Below are 22,004 nucleotides of genomic sequence, written 5' to 3' on the forward strand. Positions count from 1 at the left end.
AATTTGAATGGCACATCCACGCTTTTCACCTACTTGCATAAAATTACACAGATACGGTTCAGGAGCTTCAGTTAATGTTCAAATCAACCATCAGAATGGGGAAAAATTTGATGTCAGTGATTTGGACCACAGCATGATTGTTGGTGCCAGACGGACTTGTTTTGAGTTTTTCTGTAACTGCTGATCTGGTTTGGCCAGACTGGTTTGAGCTGACAGAAATGCTATGGTAACTCAGATAACCACTCTGTACAATTGTAATGAGCAGAATAGCATCTCAGAATGCACAACATGTCGAACCTTTAGGCGGAGGTCTTCAACAGCAGAAGTCCATGTTGGGAACATTTTTAGGACCATGTTGTTCCTAATAAAGTGCCCAATGAGTGCCTTTTACTAGTATACTATAATGTGGAAAATAGAAATAAGAAATAATGAAGGGGGGTCCAAAATGGTACTTTATATATTTGTCAATATGCACCAGCTATATATTTAATTTTGTCATATGATTCTAGTTAATTTGTACAGTGTCATATTTCGACTGTATGTGGGTAAGCATGCAATAAAGCAAACCACCCTCATGTATTTTCCTGACACAAAATGTGCGCTTGACAGCTCGCTGCCAAAGGCATAATATAAAGACAGGAAGGTATTTATTTGGATGTTTCTTTGACATACAGTACACGCACACACCATGCATGCCTTTTGAAATGACATCGGCAGAGATGGGTGGGAGAGATTCATTTCATAAAGAGTGAGAGGTGAACAATGGAATTTCCTTTATGGATGTACGAAAACCGAGTGGGAAGAAAATAAAGGATGAATCCCAGATCTCTAGGAAGAGAAATGGAGATTATGGGGTTATGAACAAACGGCCAGGCCAGTGTGAAATCTGTGCCCACCGATTAGAAACATTCTGTCATGCTTCATTTAATATATCCCGCAAACTTTGCACCAAAAACAAAAAAGGATTTAGAATGCAAATTTAAGGAAAAATGATTGTGAGGAGATTAGAATGAGAAATTAGCAAAGTAACAATAACTTTCTATCACTATTTAGAAATGGATAAGATCTATAGAAGGTCTGAATCTGTATTCCAGAGGTTTTGAAAGTCAAACGGCAGATTTCAGGACTTTATTGAATTATCAAAGGTATATACAAGTGTGCTGCCATGAGTTATTAGTGAAGTCGAGTCAAGGCTGAAGTTAAATGATACTCTTCAAAACCCAGAAACTCTGAGCTCTCTGTCTTTTGCTCTAATCAACCCTTCAACGCCGAAGAGTCTAGCTGCATAGCAATTTGGCTAGTGCATTTGTGCTAGCGCTCCCCCTCTCATTTTCATTTAACAATGAGATGGAGGCCTGCCAGCCACATTGATATTCAGATCGAGCCATCAAACACCTGAATGCAGCTGACTAAAGCCTATGCACAGTTATTTTTTTTTCTGCCACTTATGAATGTTGCTTGTCATTTGCAATATGACTTCAGTGGGATCTTGGGCAGAGGCAAGATGGAGTGTGAGACATCAACCATCTTTCATGGCATACTGAATGGCAGCGCTACTCAACACGCGTCCCGCATTATGTTGTCATCATCAAACATATTTATGAATATCAAATGTGTGTGAATTAACAGGTGTCCATTTTCAAGAGTATTTACGTTATTCTCTATAGGCGAGCTGAACCGCAGTGCAATTAGAGAGGAAAGTAAACTGCAAAAGGATATTAGTATAGATGCTGTAACAAGCAGGTATAAGCAGGTGACATTGTCACTCTAAGCGATCAAACAATTCAGATTTTGCCATACAATTAAATAAGTTGGTAACGCATTAGTACAATAAGGTTCCATTTGTTAACATAAGTTAATAACAATAGTTAACATAAACAGCAATGAATACTTTTACAGCATTTATTTATATAAACAAAACAATATGTTATATGTTAATATAATGCTTTATTAACATTTTCCAAACAAAGCCTTCGACAGTATTAAGATAAAAATGCACTAAAATATCACCAATTGAAGTAACATTATACATTTCCCAAACTCTATTTGGGAGGTTGACTAATTGAAAGAACTAGTTTCCCCATAGGTTGCATATTCATTCCAATGTGCACTAAATCTCTTAAACTCTCATCCTCTACAATGGACCCTTTTCACAGCCTGGTTGTGATGCATTTCTGCTTTCTTTAACAATGTAACAATGTTTAACACTGTAAATGTAGCAAACTACTTCCAGCTTGTGGGGAGTGACTGAAAATTTGTCAGGAGTCTGGAGATTGTGTTGAAAGCTGAACTGAAGTCCACAAAAGGATCATTGCCTATGTACCTGGTCTTTCCAGATGTTGTAGGATAAGCAAATTGAGGGGGATCCAGGAAGGGTCCAGTGATGTCCTCCAGGTGGGCCAACATCAGCCTATAAAATGACTTCATGACAGCAAATGTCAAAGCAATGATTCTGTAGTCATTAAGTCTTGTGATTTTGGATTTCTTTGGGATGGGGATGATGGTGGAGCGTTTGAAGCAGCTGCTCCAATGATGTGTTGAAGATCTGTGTGAAGATTGGGGCATCTGGTTGGCACAGGCTTTTAGACAAGTGGGGGAAACACCCTCTGGGCCCAATGCTTTCCTTGTCTTTTTTCCGGAATACCTGGCACACATCCTCTTCACAGATCTTAAGTACAGGTTGAATAGTAGGAAGGGGGAGGAGAGTGGTTGCAGGAGGTGTTGGTGTTTGTGTGAAGTGATGGTCAGAGTGGGTGTGGGGTGTGAGACTGGGCTTTTCAAATCTACAGTAAAACACATTCAGTTAGTCAGCCAGTTGTTGATTCCCTACACTGTTGGGGGATGGTGTCTTGTAGTTGGTAATGACTTTCAGGCCTCTCCACACTCATGCAGGGTCATTAGCTGAAAACTTGTTTTTCAGTATCTTCTTTTAGCCACTCTAATTTCCTTTGTCAGTGAGTTTTTAGCCTGATTATACAAGATTTTATCCCCACTTCTTTAAGCATTCACTTTGGCCCGATGAAGTGGCCTGAGTTTTGCTGTAAACCACGACAAACTAAGTCCTAGTAGGAATGCAAATATCCTCACAGAAACTTATATATGATGTTACAGTATCTGTGAGCTCATTCCAGTTGGTGTCTGCAGCTTCAAAAACACTCCAATCAGTGCAATCAAAGCAGGCTTGAAGTTCCAGCTCTGCTTCACTGGTTTATATTTTTACTGTCTTTACAACAGGTTTAGCTGATTTAAGTTTCTGCCTGTAGCTCGGAAGAAGATGAACCAGACAGTGATCAGAGTCCCAAAGCTGCTCTAGGGACAGAGCGATATGCATCATTTAATGTTTTGTAGCAGTGATCCAGTATGTTTCTGTCTATGGTGGGGCATGTAATGTGCTGTCTGTATTTTGGAGTTCAAGGGTGAGGTTGGCACTGTTAAAATTGCAGAGAATATAATGAGTCCAGGTATTGTTGTTCTGTGTCTGTTATCTGATCAGCCAACTGATTCAGCGCTGTGCTTACACATGCTTGTGGAGGAATGTAAACACTCACCAGAATAAATGAGGAAAACTCCTGTGGCGAGTAGAAAGGCTTACAGTTGATAAAGAGCACTTCCAAATTAAGACAGCACATCATCTTTAAAGTTGTTACATGTGTACACCAACATTCATTGATCCAAAAGCATGTTCCACTACCTCTCGTATTCCCCGTTAACTCTGCAATGTTATAACTGATCCTATAACTTGATCCTTATGATTTATCAATCAACTAAACCTGAGCTTTTATACATGAAGTGTTTGGTAAAGGGAATTTCTGAAGTGAAAGAAGCAATTCACACAATGCACAGCAACACAACATAACACTGATAACCTATTGGGCCATTTTTCAGAGAGGAAAAGCTCTAGGCGTGTTGATTATCCTTTTAGTAATTATGTTGAATTGGAATCAATATAGTCATAATCACTACCCTTTCTTGTTTATTGCTTTATAATGAGTTGATATTCTTGTCTCTCCCTGGAGCATGTATGAATATTTGCTTGACTATGGTTTTAATATTGACGCAAAACATTTTGTTGGCCGTTTACCCACTGAAATGGCAGCAATACGTCCAACAGCTGGAAGGTATGACCAGACTGGTTAAAACTAACAAACTCTACTGTAACTCATGATTGTCTCTGGTGCCCCTGCCAGCTCTGGAATATCATTTGCATCTGGAAAATGTCGGAATTTGAGGTAATTTCTAAAGTTATTACTACTAACATATAATTGCTTTGCCTAAAATCAAACGTCAGAATTCAAGCGAACAGAAAACTACAGTCAAGAACAGATTACTATTGTCCCTCATATCAATAATCTTTGGAGACTGTCTACATTTCACATAATTTCTAAAGATAGTTATTACCTTTATTAGAGAATTGCTTAGCATAAAATAAACCTCATTTATCAAGCGATACAGAATGCCATGATAAAGAAACATTCTAATTGTTTTTGCATGTCAATGAACACTGTGTTTGACGAACAATTGTTTTGTTTCCAAGCAACCAAAGTCAGGGTTTACACAATATCCACAACAATCTCTGTGCCAAGATACTTTGCACTAAGTGAATGAAGACGCATGCTGTTTCATAGATGGGCAACCCTCACTATAGCTGTGATAACAAAGAAAAGAAAATTACATGTTGCTTTCCGGTTGCGTTTGTTAATGCCGCTGAAAACTGTCCATTACTACCATACGTTGATTGACATCATTGCATAATTGAAATTTGCATGAGTTTTCTGTAAACTCCACTGATACTATTTTAGAGAGTGGTCTAAACAATGAATCATTTCTTACCTATCCAACAAAAAAGAAGCAACATCAGCATCACTGCTCAGGTTTTTCTACATCAAATCATTCCACCTTGTGTATGCCGTACTGATGTTTACTCTAGTTTTTTGCCTTTGCCGGTCTTTCTGTGGGCACAGACCTTTTTGGCTTATTCGGCAGTACAGCTACTGAATATCCCGTTCTCTCCGCTTCTAAAGCATGATAATAAGTATGTTCCTTTGTGTTCTTTTCACTCTTCGTGTCATCAAACAACACTGCGAGGGTCAAGTGTTTGGTATCATTGTGAAGAAAAGTTTTAACATTTTCATATGATATAGATTATGATACATTCTAAGCATACAAAACTGCTGAAAATCAACAAATTGAGCCAAAAATGAACTTTTTTTCTTGTTTTTCTTATTAGACATTATATATCTGTGGTTGTGAATAAGGCATCTCCAAAAAACTATTGTTTTTTTCCCAATCATGTCAATAAATCAGCACCAGGTCAGTGTAATCACAACATACAAGATGCATTAATCGATGGAGATGTAATTACGTAAGGCTCTACTGTATGTTTGTGTGTGCATATTAGGCCATGCTTGCCTTTACAATCTTTGTTAAGGTTCATGCCTACAATACGCAGTCTGAATGTTGGACAATAAAGGTGTGTAAGGTTTAATTAGCACCGCTGGAGAGCCGTCTATCAGCTATACACAGCAGCCGCTCAGCCAGACAGCTCCATTACCCTGGGACTCATACACAGACAGCCCGACACACATTTAAAATGAATGCGAACACACATAAGATTACTGTTTGTGCATGTGGGATATATTTGATCAGATATTATACACATCCAACGTTAAATGATAGACGTTAACTATGAAAACACATAGAATGTGTAAAACATTACATAGTGTTTGGTTTTTAATGGTTCGGCTCTGTTTTCCAAGCAATTTCCTCTATAATGGCTTTAATTGAGATCATTAGTTAACATCAAGATCTACTTTCTCTTGAATGCCTTGCAATACCACAGATGTCAGATCTTTTGTTCATTCTTCTCGTCTAATCTCTCGTGAACTGCTTCAGGGTGTTTTCTATATTTCCCCAAGCAATTGCTCCATTTAATTTAACAAACACTTACAAAATGAAAGAAAAGACCTTAGTTTACATGCAACATCAAGCCCCCAATGCAAAGACATGTAAAAATGGCTAAAGCAGTTTCAAAGCTTGTTGAAGGAGGGCTTCAATATTGACCAGAAGATTGACTGGTTGTGGTATATGATGCTGTTGGATAAAAGCACTCATTGGACGTTTTCTCCAGACACTTTAGATGAACTTCAACACTGTCGATATGTCTGATGCATGTTCCATTATTTCAGCCCAAAACTGAACAAATGCAAAGGAATTTTAATTAAGAGAAGAACAAGGAGAAGATATGCAATAAAAAAGAGGGTTACCAAGGATTAAGAGTCTAGCAATTAAAGCACATTCATTTGTGTGTAGATGTTGTGTTGTCTGTGGTTGCGTTTGAATTCTCTCCCATAAGGGTTATTACATTAGATGTGTAATTATGAGGGTGCATGGCACAAACTGCCCTTGAGCAGAAAGATGGATGGATTTCAGTTTGACCTGATAACATTGAAATACTTGTCTGTATACTGAACATACTTTTAAAGGTGCACAAATAATGGGCTACACTTGTGAAAGAGTCAGTACACAACACCATAACTGCTGCTTCTTTATACAGTATGCACATTGTTAGCTGCGCTGGTTATATGAGATGTTTAAGTAATATCACATGAGCAAGAGTGCGATATGGCCCTACATCAGCACTGCTGTGATTTGGCCACAGGCACGAGTGCCGTTGGTAATTACAGCAGTGCTGATATAGGGCCATATAGCACGACTGCGAGTGTGATATTGCTTATATACAACAGTTCAATGAACAATTACATTTTAAACAATTAGGATAAACCGAGTACGGTCATAAAACGCATTTGTGCATGGAACTACTTTATTACGCGACAGATCTGAATCTACCGTTGCTGGTTCAAAACAAATGATGCGTTCAAGCCTCCGTTAGTAATTCAAAATGTTCACTTCAGAAATAGTATCACGGCTTGTGCTGTTTCTAACAAGTTACTGGATAAACAAGGATGGATTGATGGGTGTGTGTGTGTGTTGGAGAGAGAGAGACTGAGCGTGTGTGTCACCTGTTGCGTCCAAGCGGGGGTATTTCTCCCTATTTCATGGTAGCCATGCAAGAGTCGATCACTATAGAAACAGCGATGTCCTCTGTCATTTTTAAACAGTGTGTATCTAATGTGGAAACTCGGTAAGCACCACAAGTTCTGTAATCAAACAGTCCTTCATTTCTCTCAGCTGCAATGAGCCTTAATCCTGAAATTGTTCATTTAAAGCCGTTTAAAACAATGTCCTAGCTTAAGTAATGTAGTGGTAATACGAGCGATCATGGAGCGCTGTTCTATGTAAACAATGACTAACGGATTCACTTTACATCACCAACTGGCTCATATTACACACAAATATGATCTTTTGCCACCACCTGCTGGCTAACATATGTAATTTCACTCCTAACAGATATATACTGCTCTTACAATTTAGTTTAGAACGGCACGAACACAAGTGGAGTGATACACACAGTGAAGCGTCCGAGTGCTGATGCTGTCACACCATCAGTGCACATGGAATGTCTCTCGTCCAATCAGATTTGAGGACCGGAAATAACTGTTGTATAATCAGTGTTAAAAATCGCTGGTTGAGGATTATTATCGCTTATATTTAGGATTAGGGATTTGTAAATGTAATGGCTGCAAAAAATGGGCAAAACGATCAAACAAAGGAACTATCATTCCTTAAGGTGCTCAAGATGCAACCTAGGCTCAATTCAATAACTACATTTTTGCAAACTGAGTTTTATGTGCCACTTTAAACATGTTGCAGCTGGTGAAATGGTGCTACAACAACTGTGTGTTTTATTCACTTTCTCACAAATCACGATTACAACAGCTGATTAAGACTTTATCAACACTTATTTTTCACACTAGCACTCACACTGCTATGTTATGATATCGAAACACTTCTACTGTAACGCACCGTTTGCAAAACTACACATTTGAACACTTTTATTACAGACTAACCTACTTTTACACACTCATGCCAACCAGTGTTATTACAGTTAACCAAAACTAAAATGAAAACTAACTAAAATAAGTTTTCATTAACTAAAATAAAAACAAAAACTTTAAAAGTTTTTTTACTAGGGTGAACATGGGCAAAGTGGGACACATTTGGAAATTTTACATGACAATTTGTATTATGATCCAAATGCCACATTACATGACATTATACCTTTGAAGAAAGCTTAGGATGTCTTCTACCTTAATCAAAGAAGATTTGAAGACCCTCTTTTGACCAAATCCCAGGTTTTTGAAGAAGTACCGGTAAAGTGGGACGGAGGAAAAATGATTCTCTAGAAAATACCTACAAAGTATTTGGAATACATGTTTATATTTTCTTCTCTTTCACATCACAGCATTAAGTTAACTTTTACTTTTTTATAACCTTAACAAAATTTACCTCAGATTTCTGTCATTTTCTTAACTATTGCTTTTCCCACCGGTGGTCATGAAATGAGCTCTGTCACACATCCCAAAGTAAAATCATAAATTTAAAACCTCAAAAAGATAAAGGGACCCAAACATGAAAATTCTCTCATCACTTATTCATCATAAGACCATCCCAGATGTGTTTGACTTTCTTTCTTCTGCTGAACACAAATGAAGGTTTTTAGTAGAATATTTCAGCTCTGTAGGTCCATACAATGCAAGTCAACAGGATCCAAATCTTTGAAGCACCAAAAAGCACATAAAGCAGCATAAACGTAATCCATAAGTAGTTTAATCCATGTCTTCAGAAGTGATCTAATCTTGCAATTGCAGACTACAGGACCGATCATGATTTCCAGCTCGATTATGCTTAGTAGAGTCTGCAGCATGCTAGATGGCCCTGGGAAGTATAATCAAGCTTGAAATCATGATTGCCAAGGAGACTGCTGATGTCAAGATTTACAGAAAAAAGGACTCATATATTGAACTGTTTCTCACCCACACCTATCATATCGCTTTTTAAAAGCATAGATTTAAACACTGGAGTCGAATGCATTACTCTTATGCTGCTTTTATGTGCTTTTTGGAGCTTCAAAGTTTTTTCCCCTATTGACTTGGATTGTATGGACATACAGAGCTGAGATATTTTTCTAAAGATGTGTATTTGTGTTCAGCAGAAGAGAAAGCGTCATACACATCTGGGATGGCATGAGGGTGAGTAAATGATGAGTGAATGTTAATTTTTGGGTGAACTATTCCTTTAATTGTTTACTTCCTAAAGATTAGTTTAGCAGTGATTTATATAAAAACATATATAAAAAACACACTGTAAATTTCCTCCTGAGTCTAAAAAGAGCATTTATAGATACCACCCTTCTGAAACTTCTCATTTTTAAATCTGTGTGTGATATCATGATACGTAGCCCATTAGAATTTTCACATCCTACAACATGCGCCATTGCACCCTTGGTCCCGCCCACTGGCGCTTAGGACAGACAGGCCAAGTGTGGCCAACTATTCCTAATACCAAAGGAGACCCATCTGGACTATTTTGAATTATTTTGGTATATGAACATGCACTAGACAGACGTCTTTGAGCACTGTCTTGTATCTTGCCGCTTCTAAAACACTCGTTGTCAAGTTACAACTCTGAAGAGCTGAAGCCATTCGGTTTCATTCAGCTGCTGCCTCTTGTTGTTTTGAGCAGAAATGCATCATGGAGGTGTTCTTTCACACATCGGCACTATTTTTATTGTTGGCAAATGCACACATGCACTAGATGGACATCTTTGACAGATTTGATGTGCCTCAGTGCGCCTATTTGTGCACGTTATTTCACTGTGTTGTGGGTTGTTTCGGCTCATATCAGCTTGGTTTGCTTGATGAACCAGTCATAATATGATTCAAGCTTTGGAAAGGAACATTTATTGAAGGATGGGGCAGTTGAAACACTGAGTAAACAGCGGCATTCATGAATATTTTAAATGTCAATACTGTTTGATAGTTTATGGTGCTGAGTGTCGCAGTTGTGTTGAATAGTTTAATATATTTGGATGCAATGTGTTGGATGTGGGCTTTGTGTAACCCCTGAAATGTAGTTTTATAATGTTTTGGAGCTTTGTTCATTCTCTTCTGATTGAGTTTTAAATATGGCTGTATTTGAGTAGCTGCACAATGTTAGCCAGTCATAACAGTGGGCGTTTATGTTGAAGGTTTAAGGAGGCGCTTATGCCAAAACCCAGCATTTCAGTCAGAGGGCCAGAGACAGGGTGGAAAATGATCAGATATTACTAAATGATGACTGTTTTAATGCAAAAAATATATAAATAAATAAATAGAAATAATAACATTATCAGTGGACCCCAGTAAAGATTACAAAAATTATCAGTTAGGTTTTAGGCATTGGTTAAGGCTAACGATGTCTGTTTTGCTCACCTCTCATTTATCTTTTAGGACACTATTGGTTAGGTTAACGTTTTAGGTTAGGAAGGTACGTTTCACTCATTAAAACATCCATCTAAAATACATCTTAAAAATCTCGTCTTATTACAACATAATTTCACTCGCTTTTGGCCCCGCTGGACATTTCACTGGGAAACTGCAGCCAAACGTGTAATGAAGCATGTTATTTTGATTAGCAAAAAGGCTGCCATTGTCACGTAAATCTCATGAGATCAGGCTGTCAAGATGTGTGTGTCCATTGTGCAATGAGCCAAAAACTTTGATGCTTTGATATGAGATTGTTAATTCATGTTTGCATTATGCTTTTTTCTCTCTCACTCAGAAACGTTCCTTTCATTTGAATTTACTATGTAATAAAAACAGTTTTCTTACCCCTTAATCTTGTTCTCAAGGGTATTGTCTTATTTTGTGTAGTCTCTTCTCATAAATGATTAATGAGCCACTGCATGTACTGTATACTATATGAAAGTTTGCATTGTGTTACAGTAAACCTTTTCAGATAAACAAACCTTATAGGAGGGTTCACTTTGGGTCTTGTTATTAACAAAGTGATGCTTAAAGCTGTAGTTGCATGCTTTGAGTTGTTACATTTATAAAAACTCTTCAATGCTGATTATAAATGAGTATTATATATTTAATATGTAATATATTTTTCACATTTTATAGCCCACCTGAGGACTACTTTAATTTGATGTATTTTTAAATGTCACAATTTTGCTCAGCATCATTCCTCATAAATGTATTCTGAACAGGTAACAACACAAATAGAGTGGAACGTATTTATGCAACCCTGTTGTGCATACTCTTATAAACAGCTTCAAGCAGTGCAAACACAGTTTATTGTGGACCATCGAACAATCTGGAATGACTGGATTTAACAACATTTGTGTAGCTTGACGTGAGCTGCGTCTTAATGTCTGTTTTCTAATATAATACTTTAGAATTATTTGGCCGTTGAGCTCCTCAAAGCATGTCGCTGTAGAAAAATTAATCCATCTGTCAAACTTCCCTTACCAATGACTACCATACCCGGGATTCTCAGCAGTGGGACTGCCATCTAAAGACAGTCTGGTTCCGGAACTAAAAATCCCACAAATTGTTTCCAGAGAGGAATTTATTTTTACTGATAAATCATAAACCTTCAAAGACAGACCTACCTTGAGTCTAGAGATTATTTAATCAATTGGATATGCTTTGTTGACACCATAAGTCTGTTATTTCAACTTAAATAACTACATTACGCATGATCCTGCTAAGAAACATCCACCAATCAGAGAACAGTCTGCAAAAGTCTGTTTCCGGAAGTTAAAATCCCATACATTTTTTCCATAGACTAATTGATTTTCAACGAAAACTTATAAACTTTTCAACGAAAACGTATAAATTAAAGAGCGCTACCATGAGCTTCAAGGTTGTTCATCGATGGTGTATGCTTTCGTTGAAGCCAGCCATCGAAACCATCCATTTGCGTTATTTCAACTTCAGTGTTTAAAAGTTGTGTTTGTAGCGGACATCCTGGTGAACAACTACATTACCCATGGTCCAACAGAGCAAGATCCACCAATCAGTGAACTGTGGTCACTGTTGCATACTTTACTGCTGTGGTGGTAGTCGCAAGCTTTACTCCAGCTGTGGTCATTGTTGCATACTTTACTGCTGTGGTGGTAGTCCCATGCTTTACTGCAGCTGTGGTCATTGTTGCATACTTTACTGCTGTGGTGGTAGTCACATGCTTCACTGCAGCTGTGGTCATTGTTGCATACTTTACTGCTGTGGTGGTAGTCGCATGCTTTACTGCAGCTGTGGTCACTGTTGCATACTTTACTGCTGTGGTGGTAGTCCCATGCTTTACTGCAGCTGTGGTCATTGTTGCATACTTTACTGCTGTGGTGCTAGTCGCATGCTTTAGTGCAGCTGTGGTCATTGTTGCATACTTTACTGCTGTGGTGGTAGTCACATGCTTCACTGCAGCTGTGGTCATTGTTGCATACTTTACTGCTGTAGTGGTAGTTACATGCTTTGCTGCAGCTGTAGTCAGTGTTGCATACTTTACTGCTGTGGTGTTATTTGCATGCTTTTGTGCAGCTGTGGTCATTGTTGCATACTTTCCTGCTGTGGTGGTAGTCGCATGCTTTACTGCAGCTATGGTCACTGTTGCATACATTACTGCTGTGGTGGTAGTCACATGCTTCACTGCAGCTGTGGTCATTGTTGCATACTTTACTGCTGTGGTGGTAGTCACATGCTTTACCGCAGCTGTGGTCACGGTTGCATACTTTACTGCTGTGGTGGTAGTCGCATGCTTTACTGCAGCTGTGGTCACTGTTGCATACTTTACTGCTGTGGTGGTAGTCACATGCTTTACTGCAGCTGTGGTCATTGTTGCATACTTTACTGCTGTGGTGGTAGTCGCATGCTTTAGTGCAGCTGTGGTCATTGTTGCATACTTTACTGCTGTGGTGGTAGTCACATGCTTTATTGCAGCTGTGGTCATTGTTGCATACTTTACTGCTGTGGTGGTAGTCGCATGCTTTACTGCAGCTGTGGTCAGTGCATGCTTTACTGCTGTGGTGGTAGTCACATGCTTTACTCCAGCTGTGGTCATTGTTGCATACTTTACTGCTGTGGTGGTAGTCACATGCTTTACTGCAGCTGTGGTCACGGTTGCATACTTTACTGCTGTGGTGGTAGTCGCATGCTTTACTGCAGCTGTGGTCATTGTTGCATACTTTACTGCTGTGGTGGTAGTTACATACTTTGCTGCAGCTGTGGTCATTGTTGCATACTTTACTGCTGTGGTGGTAGTCACATGCTTTACTGCAGCTGTGGTCACGGTTGCATACTTTACTGCTGTGGTGGTAGTCACATGCTTTACTGCAGCTGTGGTCATTGTTGCATACCTAAAGTTGAAGTGTGTTTTCAACATTGTGAGCAAAAATAAGCATTTTCAAACACTGATATTCATGTTGTCACCGTATAAATCACACCTTTCTTTTCTTTTAATTTACTGTATGATATTAGAATTTTTTTTCTAATCTTTCTCTTTCTCTTTCTTGACAGATTCCTCAAATCAGCTATGCATCCACAGCGCCAGAGTTAAGCGACAACACCCGCTACGACTTTTTCTCCCGTGTCGTTCCGCCAGATTCCTACCAAGCCCAGGCCATGTTGGATATTGTCATGGCAATGGGCTGGAACTACGTCTCCACGCTGGCCTCGGAAGGGAATTATGGTGAAAGCGGCGTGGAAGCATTCGTGCAGATATCCCGGGAGATGGGTAAGAGAGATTTTCCTGATTGGCTGATTTTTAGAAAGCTTGATGCATAGTTATGAGGATGTGTGGTCATTGCTTTTTTATGTTTCAAGTTTATGACTATTCTGTGACAAAAAGCTGCATATTGTAGTCTCTAAAGTACCAGCTAGCTGCTGCCCACGTCTTCCCAATTGTTTTATTTTTAATCTTTTTTTATTAAGTGTGAGTGAGAGAATGGAATTGTTCAGGAATTTCATCTCACACTTTGTTTGTGATTAGTTGTGTAAAGCAGACTGTGATCTCACTGTGAATTCGGCAACAGTTGGTCGAAAGTTCTGCAGCTGAAATCAAGCTGGACTTAAGGGGTGGCCACACTAGACTTTGAGAATGCGAAATTATTTCAGACAGAGAAATAAACAAGAATGTGATGTCACGTGCAAGTACTTCTGATTTTAATAAATCACAAATAACATGATATTATATTCTAAATGTTCTAAAACACACCATCTACTCACCAGTGTTTGAATGGGAGTGAATGGAGCACAAAGTGTATTGTGACCGGGGCTTTTCAGAAATTCGGGCCACTGTCCCCAGTGGCAGCAGCTAGAAGTGTTGTTGACATATAGCATGTGTGAACTCCAGTTTCCAGGTGAAATGTCCACAGAGTGGCGCCAAAAGTAAGTTGTAAAGTGAGTTGCTTCTAGCTTCTTTATATATGCCCTAACCTAAACCCCAACCTTAACCCTAACTGTCATTAGAATACAAATTTAATCTTTTACTCTAATGCATTGCTGTTCATCTGCTTGTGTTGTGTTTTGGGTGCTGGTCCCCCAACAAGGTATGCTGATATGTTGGTGACCCTACCAGGCTTTTAAACTATCTTAACCAGTTTCATAAGAAAGACCATGCTGGTCAACCAGCTTCACCAGCTCAGTTTGCTGGTGAAAATCATCGCTATGCTGGTCCAGCAGCTTGACCAGCAACAATTCAGCATATAGCAACATGGGAACTGCATGCTGGTTAAGCTGGTCTTTGTAGCAGGGTCATTAATGATTATGTGAATGCAATTACTTACTGGTTCCCATGGGACCAGAAACCGTTTCTCTGAGGCTGCTTGTGCACCATCAGTAGCATTTTGGAAAAGGTAAACCATTTGAATGATGCAAAAATGTCTAATGGGCTTTTCCTTAGTTGAAGTGACTTTGACTAAGAAGGTGACACATATTCTTATCAACTCCACTAAGTAGATCAGTCTCCTTAACTTGTATGCAGAAGATTAACCTAGCTAAGTAATCTTCAGTTGTTAAACTGAAGATGAACAGGGATTATGTTGCTTTTGTAGTGTGTCTGAATATATAAATTACCCTGGTGACTCTCTGCTCTTTCACATATTGACGGAAATGCTGTGGGTAATCTTGATGTTCTTGTTGTTTTGCGATTTCATTATCCTTGGGGTCTATGACTCCTCTGCAGTTTCACTGTTTTCTGTGTGTTCAGCGTATGTTGAATGTTCACAGAGGGCAAGGGCGAGAGTTACCCACCAATGGGATGTGAGAGTGTTTGTTTTCCACGCAACACCGAGAGCATTTAAAGGTGCATCCTGAAAACATGAATTGTAATTTCGCAATATATGTAGGAAATCATGAGCACTCACATTGAAATGAAGACTCCAGTCATATCAGTAACCTTATAAAAGCTGTTTTATTCTACATAGAGAGGGTCCGCACATGGGGACGGCCATGTTAGAATCACATGACCAACTGAATACTACTCGCTTAATCTCAGTGACCGTCCTGTTATTTGACACTTTTACTCATTGATTAAAGTAATCATGGCTGACTGTGAATACTACATTTTTACAATGACATCTGAAAATGAAATCTATTTCTATCAGGAAGACACGCAGGCTTGAGTGAAGTTTAAGATGCCATTTATTAAATGTAAAACAGAAAGTAATGTCTCTCTCTTTGGCGTAGGCCCCGTCCGGCGGTCCGAGGGAGTTGTACCCGGAACCTCATGTCATGTCCTGCCGGAGATAGGAGGTAGGGGCGAGGAGCCTTCCCCAGTGCGGGACAGGGCTCAACTGGTGGTAGTGGGGTGGTGGAGGGTGCCGTGTTAGCACACTGAAACAACAATGTGATAGATTGTGAGCAGACTTATAAAGCAACAGCTTACATGTGATTGGCTAGGAATTACCCAGCTAATGATGTGATGATGTACAGCTGCTAGTCTTCCCGCTAGAACTACGCTGCGCTTCCATTTACTTTAAATGATGCTGTATGCAAACCACTAGGTGTCAGTGTAAGTCCAAGATGACACAAAGATAAGTTACTGAGTGCACCTGTAAAGGAATGTTCCAAATTGAAAGTTTAACGCTTTCAACAACGTTTGTGTCATAATATCAATTACCACAGAAATTTATTTTGGCTTGTCCCTGTGCAAGTTACAATTGTTAAATTTCAATGTCATAACCAAGAAATGCCTGTAAAGCAGGTAAACCGTGACCAATTTTTCATGATACACAAAAGGATACCAGAATCCAGGGATTGTTTGCATCGAGCAAACTGGTGTGTAATACCGTAATCAGAAGCACATACACCTTAAAAAGGATGATTTAGACATTTACATTTACGTTTATGCATTTATGCATTTGGCAGACGCTTTTATCCAAAGCGACTTACAGAGCCCTTATTACAGGGACAATCCCCCCGGAGTAACCTGGAGTTAAGTGCCTTGCTCAAGGACACAATGGTGGTGGCTGTGGGGCTCAAACCAGCAACCTTCTGATTACCAGATTATTTAATTGACATTAATCCTAAATGCTGTTGATGGATCATAACTTTTACTGAACATGGAAAAGCACTTTTAATTGCCCTAGAAATACAAACATCGGACCATCCAGCTGCCTAATGGGGCTTTTCCACTGCACAGTACAACTTGACTCAACTCGACTGGGGTTTTCAACTGTGGATAGCACCTAGTCCCTGATCATTTTTTTTAGTACCACCTCGGTCGAGGTTCCAAGCGAGCCGAGCCGATACTAAATGTGATGTAAAAATCCTGCAGATCACTGATTGGTCAGGGAGAATCGTCACTACCAGCGTCACTGGATTTCCAACACGGGACATCAACCCGCTTGTTTTAAAGTTAGCAACAGCGATAACAGTATAATTTGTTCATGCGCCTTTCAAATTGTGGAAAAGTAAATGGCTGTGCGCAAAATCACGCCGTGTTCAATAAACGAGGTGCAGACGGTCCACTCGTTAGCAAAGAAAGAAACGACGCAAAAAGTCTTTCAGGAAGTGTATCAGCTTTTGGCAGCACATGGCTAACACCGGACCTACAAAAGTGTAGGGAAAAGTAAAAAAAAAAAAAAAACTTATAAGTGACTACAGAACCATCAAGGAAAAGTGGAAGTGATTCGAAGAAATGGACGCTATCTAGACCAGCGAGCAATGGGAGGGAGAGTGTCCTGGACTGTGATGGAGGATGGTATGTTTTGTTACTCTATACTCTGCTTGAAAGCTTCACTTTATTTAGTTGACCAGCTACTGGAAGCTGCTTCTAAAACAACCAGGCCAATTTAACTGTTACACTTGTTTAAAATCACCATGCAACATCTGCTTAATGCAGAACAATGAGCTAGTAGCTAACAGCTAGCAGTCGTGTTATTGTTTTGGTCAGTTTGTGTGATGTTTAAGATGATGTCACAGCAGTAGAGGTGGCTCAACTATGATGATCAGCCTGTAATCCCACTCACATTGAGGTGGCACTAAACTGCAGTGGAAATGCAAGCTCAGAAAAGTAACGCGAGTAGAGGTGAGGTGAGTCGAACCGTAACGTGCAGTGGAAAAGTGCCATAAGTAGCCATGAGTGGACACTGTCCAGTCTGATAACCATGGCCTCTACTGAATGATGGTGCTGACCGCTATTTACAGCCTTTGAGAATTAGTAATGACCAGACACTGAAGAAAAGCCATGGAGAATGGGAAAAGAGGAGGATATGTATGGCAAGAAAATATAATAACAGGCTTTAACACACTGTCCCTCCACTAAACCCTGATGACACTGTAATCCTTCCTCTATTCCTCACACCACATGATAGAATTACAGTTATTAGTGTGAACCCCCATTACTGCTGCAGAACAAATATCAACAACTGTGCTAATTGTGCCATTTAATTGTGCATTAAAAATTCACGAGCAATGATGGCACACGTGTGTAACTAATGATGATAACATGCACATTAGTGTTCTCCGGGACTCCTGTGTTTACCTTTAATGCAATTCAAAGGTGAAAGCAGAAGCATGCGACGGGATGAAATTTACACACCAGATAGAAGCACATTCATGACCAAATGCTTGATTTATATAGTCAATAATGGCTGAATGTCATGTTTGGGTGAACTGTCCCTTTATGCTCAGAAGCAAGCATGCTAGAGGGTTTATTTCTGCTTTTGTTTGCCGTTGTCTTGTTTAGATTGTGAAGGAGTCTTTATTTTTCATGCGTTGCATGTCCCAGTTGACGCAGACGACACACTCAAGTCTTTCAGCTGCAACATGAGAGGTGGATTAAAACTCTGAGACAAAGGACTGAACAAGCATCCAATTAGCCGCTTAACAAAATGTCATACAACAGGCAAATGAAAGCAAATAGCTTTGCAACAACTATGCCCACATTGTACTTTCTGCTAATGGCTGCAACAATTGTGATCTTCCTCTTTACTTGTCACTACTTCAGGAAATCACCATGCATCAGATAGTGATTGGCCTTTTAGGGCTATAAACATTAACCTCTGTTTATTCTGGATAGTTCTTTAAATTAGAGACCATTTCTCAAATCCGTACTGGGGGAAAAAACTAAAAAACTGCTTAAACCAGTCTAAGGTGTTTTGCTGGTGTTCACTGACTCGGCCATTAGGAATTTTAAACAAAACAGCTTGGCCAGTCTGGGAGACAAGAAAAACCATCTTAAACCAGCTAAGACCAGCCAACCATCTTAGACTGGTTTAAGAAAAATTCAGTGCATGAGAGTGAATGGATGCTATGGCCTATTTGTTAGCACACATGTTATAACACATTGTGTTGCTCATGCAGACAATATGAGTTCGAATCAGGCTGACCCTTTATATCAATAATAGTAATAAAACAGAACAAAATTAAAGATGTGGTGCCACCATATAGCATGCAAAGGCAATCACTGCAGCAGTAAAGCATGGAACTACCATTTTCAGTAAAACATACAACAGCTGCTCACTGCTGCATGTGACGACCATCGCTGCAGCAAAGCATGCAATGACCATCACAGCTGCTGCAAAGCATGCGACTACCACCACAGCAGTAAAGTATGCAACAATGACCACAGCTGCAGTAAAGCTGGCAACTACCACCACAGCAGTAAAATATGCAACAATGACCACAGCTGCAGTAAAGCATGCGACTACCACCACAGCAGTAAAGTATGCATTGACCACAGCTGCAGTAAAGCATGCGACTACCACCACAGCAGTAAAGCATGCAATGACCATCACAGCTGCAGTAAAGCATGCAACTACCACCACAGCAGTAAAGTATGCAGCAATGACCACAGCTGCAGTAAATCATGCGACTACCACCACAGCAGTAAAGTATGCATTGACCACAGCTGCAGTAAAGCATGCGACTACCACCACAGCAGTAAAGCATGCAATGACCATCACAGCTGCAGTAAAGCATGCAACTACCACTACAGCAGTAAAGTATGCAGCAATGACCACAGCTGCAGTAAAGCATGCGACTACCACCACAGCAGTAAAGTATGCAACAATGACCACAGCTGCAATAAAGCATGTGACTACCACCACAGCAGTAAAGTATGCAACATTGACCACAGCTGCAGTAAAGCATGTGACTACCACCACAGCAGTAAAGTATGCAACAATGACCACAGCTGCAGTAAAGCATGCGACTACCACCACAGCAGTAATGTATGCAACAATGACCACAGCTGCAGTAAAGCATGCAACACCCATCACTGCTGCAGTGAAGTAAAAATCACAGTGAAGCACCAAACTGTATTGGTGATGGCAGCATTGTGGATGTGACATTGTTCTAGAATAGACACCTCATAGAGAATTAGGCCAGATTAGTGTGCTTTTCCTGTGGCTATTGCAAGGTACCAATGATGCCTGTCTCATTGGACTTGTTGTGGAACTTACAATGTTCTATAGTTGCAGTGCAGGCTTACTAATGATAACTGACAACAAACCACGCACGGCTTCCCATCACGCTCAAACCATCTCGCAGTGCTAGCGTGTATTTGCCAGGTGACTATCTGCATGCCTAATCAGCTATTTAGCTTTTTTTACTGCATGCTGACAGATTCATATTTAGTTTTCTTTGTTCAGGGAGCCTACTGTGTATCATGTATGCAGTCATGCCCACTGATGGCCATACAAGTTCATCAACTTCTGTATAAATAGTCTAGCAAATGTGTACAGGTTGACATATTACTAGCACTGTACGCTATATACCATCATATCATCCTGCTCTAGTTTAAGCCTACATTTACTTTCTTTGGCCAACGTGTCCCTCGATACCATGTACCCCTCGCATCCAACCTGGCTGCACTGACTAACAACCTCAGCTGTATGCACCTAGGCTAGTTTAATGATGCTGGTGTTAAAGACATTTCATGATTTCAAAACTCTACATGGCCCAGGCCAGAACTTCAGTCCCTTGCAGGAATTCAGGGGAAAGCATGTCTCCCTCTTTTAAGAGCCTAATGAAGCCATTGCATTCCATGGAAGAGAGATTCTGTTTATAGATTAAACACAGGCTTCTGTTAATTTGAGGTTGCAAACACCTACACAAGGCTGCCAAGTGATGTCCAGTGAATGCCACAGGGGAACAGATGGTGAAGACAGCAAGCCAAGCCAAATAAATGGTGTAAGGTGTTTCTAACATTAATAAATGGTGATATTCTGATGCAATTAGATTTTACATAGTTCACATGACATTTATTTTCCCCTGGCATGTGAACAACGCAGCTGTATCTAAATATTTATAAATGTGACAGGCTGATCATTTACTAATTTAAACTTCTGCCTAGCCAGACTTTTGACTATCATCATAAAGTCTGGTCCAATCTGCAGCCTATTCTGGCCAAGAACCACCAACTTAAACATGAAGACACCGTCTGGCTGACATGTAAATAGATCGACCACAGATCACTTGGGGGCCATTTGGGGGCGGGTTTACCTGAAATAGTTTATATTGGTGTTAAGAGAACACACCTGCCTTAACTTGGTTCCAGCAATCTGTAATTGTGTAACGTACAAATGGAATCATTTATCAACAAACAACAGTTACAAATGACTTCATATTGATTAAGTTTCAACTTTTTTTCTTACGTTACTACTTGTTATGATAGGTCTGTTGGGAAACGTATCTTTGTCCTCGTAGAGTATCAGATTCATTAACTGTCCCCATGGGTGACTTTAGCTATCAAGATCTTTGACAATGTGTTAACTCATCATCATTATCAACTCTCAAAAGTGCTAGAAAACAACCAAAGGTCATCAGACACAACATAGGTTGCCAATTAATAGGATTTGGTTTGCTCATTTCTATAGATACATTTAACATGTAGACAGAAGTTCATAAATCATGAGAGACTTCAGATACAGTACTTACACAAGTGGCATAGGACTCAGGATATTTAGGATATAAGTAGGGCTGGGAAATATATTGAATATTCCCAATGTATGAACAAGGATTTTGCTAAGTTTGATTAATTTCCATGAATCAGTTCAAACTTTCTATTTCAATGAATTTATTCAAAAATGATGATTCAACGATTCATTCCCATAATCACACAAAACTGTTGTACCGAATGTTTTGTGGAGGTCTCACTCTCTTCAGGTCTGTCACAAATACTCACCGGTTCAGAATGGGGAAGGCATTCCTGCCAACTCCATCTCTCTGTTTGATTGAGGACTCATAAAATAAAAATAAGGCTGGGCATAGAAATGCATCGAATCTTCAACTACAAACTCTTCAGACATGCTTAATAAGTTCTGTTCTCTCTTTTATGTGCAGGTGTGTTGTGTTCTGTTGTCACTATCGCTAATAAACAAAAGAGTCACTTTAACGGCCTTGGGGCTTTGCAAACTGTTGCTCTAGTGCCTCATCATGAACGCACACAGGAGATCAAAGATCAGTGAACATTTTCACTAAATAATACATTAGATTTCGGTTTGTTTCTCACCAAACATTATCGTATGCTTTCATAACAATCATGAGTCTCGTGGAATAATTTATTAGACTTCTGAATTGTACTTTTGAAGCTTGAAGAGGTGGTCACCATAAACTGCC

General features: G+C 39.6%; 1 pseudogene; it reads left to right on the forward strand.

Moving 5' to 3' along the window:
• LOC127637646 (metabotropic glutamate receptor 8-like) overlaps positions 1-22,004 on the forward strand; it is a 249,579-nt pseudogene that overhangs the window by 79,331 nt on the left and 148,244 nt on the right.

This window comes from Xyrauchen texanus, chromosome 45 (genome assembly GCF_025860055.1).
Source record: "Xyrauchen texanus isolate HMW12.3.18 chromosome 45, RBS_HiC_50CHRs, whole genome shotgun sequence".
NCBI lineage: Eukaryota > Metazoa > Chordata > Actinopteri > Cypriniformes > Catostomidae > Xyrauchen > Xyrauchen texanus.